This window comes from Cynara cardunculus, assembly GCF_001531365.2.
Source record: "Cynara cardunculus var. scolymus isolate 2C chromosome LG 2, CcrdV1, whole genome shotgun sequence".
NCBI lineage: Eukaryota > Viridiplantae > Streptophyta > Magnoliopsida > Asterales > Asteraceae > Cynara > Cynara cardunculus.
In genome coordinates, this window is record NC_037529.1 from 57,411,373 (window position 1) to 57,417,949 (window position 6,577).

The following is a 6,577-nucleotide window of genomic DNA, read 5'->3' on the forward strand; positions in this document are numbered from 1 at the left end:
TTGGGTTATTGTGGCTATGGCATCAATTCAAGCATTTGTACAACAAATTCATTATTTACTCTATTTTTGGTGCATATATGGCTAAAAGAAAATATGCTACTTAAAATCAGTGCCCAAAATCCTAAAATGAAACAGAAAAGCAAAGATGAGAAGTCACAAGTGTGACTTGGTCATCTTGTGAAAATAAAATGGACTCAAAGACTGAAATGAAGGATTTAAACAAAACCAACAATCCAACTCTAAGTCAAATTGACCCTAGTGTCAAGATGTGGTACTTGGAATGAGATTCAAACCAAGTCAACAATCAACCAGAGGACTGCATTTCCAAACAACATGGTAATATGCAACTAAACAATGGGATTGCCATTGTTTTACCATGAGATAAACCAATTGGAACCAAACAATGGGATTGCCATTGTTTTGCTTATGAAAATACCAAATGGACTCGGACAATGGGATTGCCATTGTCTTCTTTTCATGAGACAGCTTGGACTGTTTTTAGCATGGAGTAGGGAGGATAAAGGGATTGCATTAAGCATGGCTCTCCCTCAAAACAATCATACCAGCTGTGCACAAAGCAACAAAACAGCCTGTTCAGCCTTTAAAAACCAATATAATTAAAATCTAAGATAAACAGATTATGCCAAATATGCTATGGTCAAAACAGCAAAGAAAAACTATGAGAAGGACTGCATACAAGTTAAAAACAGCAACTTGAAATGGAAACAACATCACCATATAGGTGAGTCAAAGGTCTACTACTGCTAACCATGACATGTCTGCCAGGATTAAAACAGCAAAAAGAAAAGAAAATTAAACAGCAAAGAAAAACATCAAATCCAAACATGCATGGCATGAGTCCTTGTGAAAGATAAAACAGAAATTCCAAAGACTAATTAAACAATTTTTTTTCTAGCAAACAGAAATGAAACAGGTAAGGACTAAAACAGCAAAGTAAAATGTAAATTGTTTCTAAAAACATCAGATCATACTAAACAGGAATAGCAAATTTTAAAACAGCAAATAGCAATTCACTAATGAAATCAGTAAAAGTAACTATCAACTTAGACCTAAAAAACAGCAGAGTCTAAATCTAAAAACAGCAAAACAAAATTTATTGTTAAATAACAAAATAAATATTAAACAGAATCTAAAGAGTACACAGCACTCTAAAGACATCAGAGTATACATACACATGACCTTCTTCAATGCACAATGACAGGTGCAACTCTAGGTATTAGAAATCAGCAAACAAGAATTAACTAGACCTAAAAGTCATAAAAACATTAAACTATATGTATGAAAACAGCAAATCAGCAAAGGCTTTAAAAAAACAAATCATCAGGAGTAATCTACCTAACAACATGCATAACTAAACATCAAAATATTTAAAAGGGTAAGAAGGTAGAAACTGTCCTACTCAGACTGAGTAGGAGAGTATGAATGCGGTAGCAAGATGGACTTTGGTGGAGGTGGGAGCTTGACTGCACTCTTTGATTTCCCATGCTTGGCAGCAGCTCTGAGCATTCTCTCCTTCTGTATTTTGTACTCAGCCCATTGTACCCTCTCATTTTTCAAGATGTCTACCTCCTTCTTCAAGTCATCCACTTTCTTTATCAATTTGTGGTGCTTCTTTACTATTGATTTCTTCAAAGCATTGGCATGATCATCCATGGCTTTCAACAATTCATCCTTTAGAGCTGCCATGGAAGAAGTTGGTGCATCTGGCTGCACTTTTGCATTCACCCTCATCAATCTATCCAAAATTTTCTTGTCTATGGAGGTCTTCTCCATAGACATATCATCTTTGGGCAGGGATAGGACTTGGGCCTTTTGCATAAGCCTATGAATCAAAGAAGGGTATAGCAACTTGCCATTTGTTCTTTCCATACATGCCTTGATGTTGGAGCATATCATACTCCCAATATCAAATGGCCTAGCCTCTAGGATACAGTATAGGATCAAGACTCTCTCTAGGCATAAATTGGTGTCATGGCTAGTGGGGTGAATTGTGTGCCTCATGAAATAGAACCATAGATTGGCTTCAGGCTTCAAATATTAAGTTTTTAGAAGCCTAGCCCTCCCCTTGAAACTCCAAACAGCCCCTTCCTTGGCTACCCTAGCTAAGATCAAATCAAACTCTTCATCAGAGCACCCAACTGTCAACCTATCTAGCTCAGAGTATGAAGGTGGGATGAGCTCTAGTAGGTCATTTATGGCATTGGGTGAGTATGAAACAGGGGTCTTTCTTACTCTCAAGTCTACCCCATCAGTGATTGCTACTTCAGTATAAAACTCCCTAACCCAACTAAGATTGTATTGTTTAGGTGTGTCACACAGAATCTTCCAACTCAAAGAATCTATTGTGGCCTTGATGGAAGGATTGGCCAACAATAATTGTTGTGAAAAACCCTTTTGTACTACCCCTACTTTCTCAGAAAATTGCAAGTAGGTTTTTCTTGCTAGAGGTGTGCTAAACAAGTGTTTGGGCTTCAAAAATATACCCGGCCCTTCCTTAAATTGTTGGTCTGGCCTCTTTCTCCTTCTAGATGCCCTTTCCTCAGCCTCTGATCTCTCACTGTCCTCTCTCCTCTTTTTTAAACTTCTGGTTTCAACTCTGCCCATTCTTCTCTTCCTTGCCACTTTCTTTCTTAAACTTGCACCTGTATCAACCTCCTCCCTTTCTTGCTCAACATGTGGGCTGTTATGCTCAGGGCTATGATGAACAAAATGTACACCCTTATAGTAGTCATGAGTCCCAGAGTGTATAGGGCTAGTGGGTTGGTTTGGACTAGGCATGAATGGTTGAGTGGAGTGGGGTGAGGGTGGTGGTGTTTGAGTGACAGGGGTGTTTTGTGGGTCAGAGGGGTCTTCATTGTGTTCAAAGGGTGTTAGGCTGGGATTAGTGGGTGATAGACCTAAGACAAAGTCTAATTCTTGGATGGACACATTAGGTGGCAAAGGGATAACAGGTTCAGTAGGTGTAGATGGTGTGATTGTGGGCTGGATTGGTGAAGGTATTGAGCTGGTGGTTGCTGTTTCAACAGAGGAAGTTTTAGAAATTGTTTGGGTAGTGGTTGGATGGTCAAATATGGTGGGTTCTACAGTGGTAGATGAAACAGGAATAGATGTAAAATGTGGTGAGTTCATGAAATTGAACTCAATGGGTATGTCTCTAGTGAAGGTGGGTGTATGGGTGGTGGTAACAGGTGGTTGGGCAGGGGATGGATCATACTCTGGTTCCCTCCTAATTATCTTGTCCATGGCTGCCAAAGCAGCACTAACATAATGCTTAAGGGATGAATTTCCCTTTTTAGGTGCTTGAGCAGCCATAGAAGGCTGAGTGTGGACCATGGATATGGTGGGTGCACAAGTTGCTGATCTTAGGCCTAATACCTTATTAGAGGCAGCAATGACCTCATCCACAGATCTCCTCAACATGAAACCAACAATGGCTTGAGGGTATACAGGAAAACTAGATAACAAATCCATAGTTAAAGGTCTAGTGATTCTCAAACCTGTTTGGAGTCTTTCTGTGATGCTTGGAGGTATGCTCTGTGTGTTCATTTTAGTTGTTGCATCTACCAGTGTGTTTAAGGAAGTTGGATCTGCTTGTGGTGGTCTAGATGCACTGGTTTGAGCAACAGGCCTCTCAGGTGGTGAATCACTATCATCTGGTAAATTGATCATAGTGCCCTTCTTCTGCTTAATAGGCTTGAAATTGGTCAGACCCTTTGCTCTGCTTCTAGTCATTCTAGGGCCAAATTGGTATTGTGGAGGAGGCTGTGGCTCAGACTTCACAATTACAGTAGCTTGAGTTTGAGTTTGAGTGGATGGTTGAGGTCTAGATTTAGCAAAAGGAACCTGCCTCAAGGGAATGGCATCAATGGGTTCCTCCTCACTTTCACTGGACTGACCATTATTGATCACAGGCGGCATAGAATCAGATTCCCCTTCCCTTCTTCTTGCTCAAGTTTTGATAATGGCCATACAAATGGAACAGGGGACTGTTATTTGTTCTTGGAGTAAAGAAAAACAATGGTTGTGAACAGTGGCTAATAGCAAACCCAAATGGTTATTGAACAGTGATTAAAGGGTTATATGGTTGCTCTACTTAGTCTCCAAGATTGTGGCTTCGAAAATTTCAAAATTTTCCCTGGGTGAATGACAGTTATCAAGCTATGATGAGGATTAGTCAGAAATGGTACCTTCCTTAACAATGTCAGTTCAATGAAGTCCTTTCCTTCTTGAGAATGGTTCTTTGATGAGATATGGCTGACGATTGCTTCGTTCACGAAGGAGAGTACGGTTATGGTGATTTGAGAGTTTGAAGGTGAAGAGATAATCTTCGGTCGTTGCCTGGTACGAAAGCGCGGGATGTTGACAGGCTGTACGAAGCAGGCTTCGATGTTGGGTCTCTTCTTCGCGAACTTCATCTTGGGCCTTTCTCCTCGTGGCCTATAAACAACAAATATAGATGGACCTTGATTGTTTGTGGCCGGCTTGTTTAATCAGTACCTAATAACTTGGCCTGTTAGCGGTAAAGCAATGGCCGGCCCAAAATAATGAAAACAAATCCCAAACCTTTTAAATTAAATATAAACCTAATATTTTAGAAATCATAAAAGAAAATAAACTAAAAATTTAAAAGTAAAAGAAAAATATTTACAACAAACTTACAGGAAATACATATATATATATATATATATATAAATACTTAATATTTACAACAAACTATTTTAGAAAAATAACTTCAATAGGTTGCGTAACAACCATTGAATCAAAGAAAGGTTTTACTCTTTGTCCATTCACTTTGAAAGTGGTACCCCTCTCCGGATCTATCATGTCAATAACTCCGTAGGGGTATACCTTGGCAACAACAAAAGGTCCGGTCCATCGGGAATTCAGCTTTCCCAGAAATAACTTTAACCTTGAATTGAACAACAGGACTTTTTGGCCTTCTATGAACTCTTTTGGAATAATCTTTTTATCATGCCATTTCTTGGTATTTTCTTTGTATAGCTTAGCATTTTCATAAGAAAAATTCCTATGTTCTTCCGGTTCACAAAGCTGCAAAGTCCTTTTTCTTCCAGCCTCATCTAAACTCATGTTGAGTTCCTTAATGGCCCAATAGGCTTTGTGCTCTAATTTCACAGGTAAATGACAAGCTTTTCCAAAGACCAACTTATAGGGAGACATACCAATAGGGGTTTTGTAAACAGTCCGGTAGGCCCATATCGCATCATCTAACTTAGAGGCCCAATCCTTTCTATGTGGCTTGACTACTTTGGCCAAAATCCCTTTTATCCCCCTATTTGACAATTCAGCTAATCCGTTGGTCTGAGGATGGTAGGCAGTTGCTACCCTATGCTTGATGTYWTMCTTRTCAAGGACTTCTTCTAACATGTTGTTTATGAAGTGAGTGCCTTCATCACTAATTAAGGCACGAGGTGTACCAAATCTAGTAAATATGTGCTTTTGTAAAAACTTCACAACTGTTTTAGCATCATTGGAATGGCAAGCCATGGCTTCCACCCATTTGGACACATAGTCCACAGCAACCAGTATGTAGGCACAATTATTGGACAGAGGAAAAGGTCCCATAAAGTCTATACCCCAAACATCAAATAATTATATTTCTAGAATTCCGTTTAAAGACATTTCATTTCTTCTAGAGATATTTTCACTCCTCTGACACTCATTGCAACTTTTTACAAAGTTTTGAGCATCATTGTGCAAAGTAGGCCAGTAGAATCCTGATTGTAAAACCTTGGATGCTGTCTTACTCTCTCCAAAGTGTCCTCCACAGGTTGCTGCATGGCAGTGCTGTAGAACTGATGGTACTTCTTCTTTTGGGATGCATCTTCTAATCACCTKATHTGCACAAATTTTAAACAAGAAAGGGTCATCCCATAAATATTTCTTTGAATCATAGATGAGCTTCTTTCTTTGATACTTATTAAATTCCTTGGGAATAATCCCACAAGCTAAGTAATTAACAAGATCAGCAAACCAAGGCACTGTAGTATGATTAAGAACCAAAATTCTTTTATCTAGAAATACTTCACAGATGTCACTACCTTGCACTGGTTTGTCTTGTTTTTCCAATCTTGACAGATGGTCGGCCACTTGATTATCCACCCCTTTTCTATCAATGATCTCCAAATCAAACTCTTGCAAAAGCAAGACCCACCTTATTAGCCTTGGCTTTGCATCTTTTTTAGAAATAAGATACTTGATGGCAACATGATCAGTATAAACAATTACTTTGGTTCCCATCAAGTATGATCTGAATTTTTCAAAAGCAAAGACCACAGTTAATAATTCCTTTTCAGTAGTGGTGTAATTGATTTGAGCATCATTAAGAGTTTTGCTTGCATAATAAACAGGATGAAAAATCTTTTCTCTCTTTTGACCCAACACTGCACCAACTGCCCAGTCACTAGCATCAGTCGTTATTTCAAAGGGTTTGGACCAATCAGGTGTTATTACCACAGGAGCAGTGACCAATGCTTCTTTTAAAATGTTGAAAGCTTTTCTACAATCTTCATTAAAATTGAAAACATGGTCATGCTGT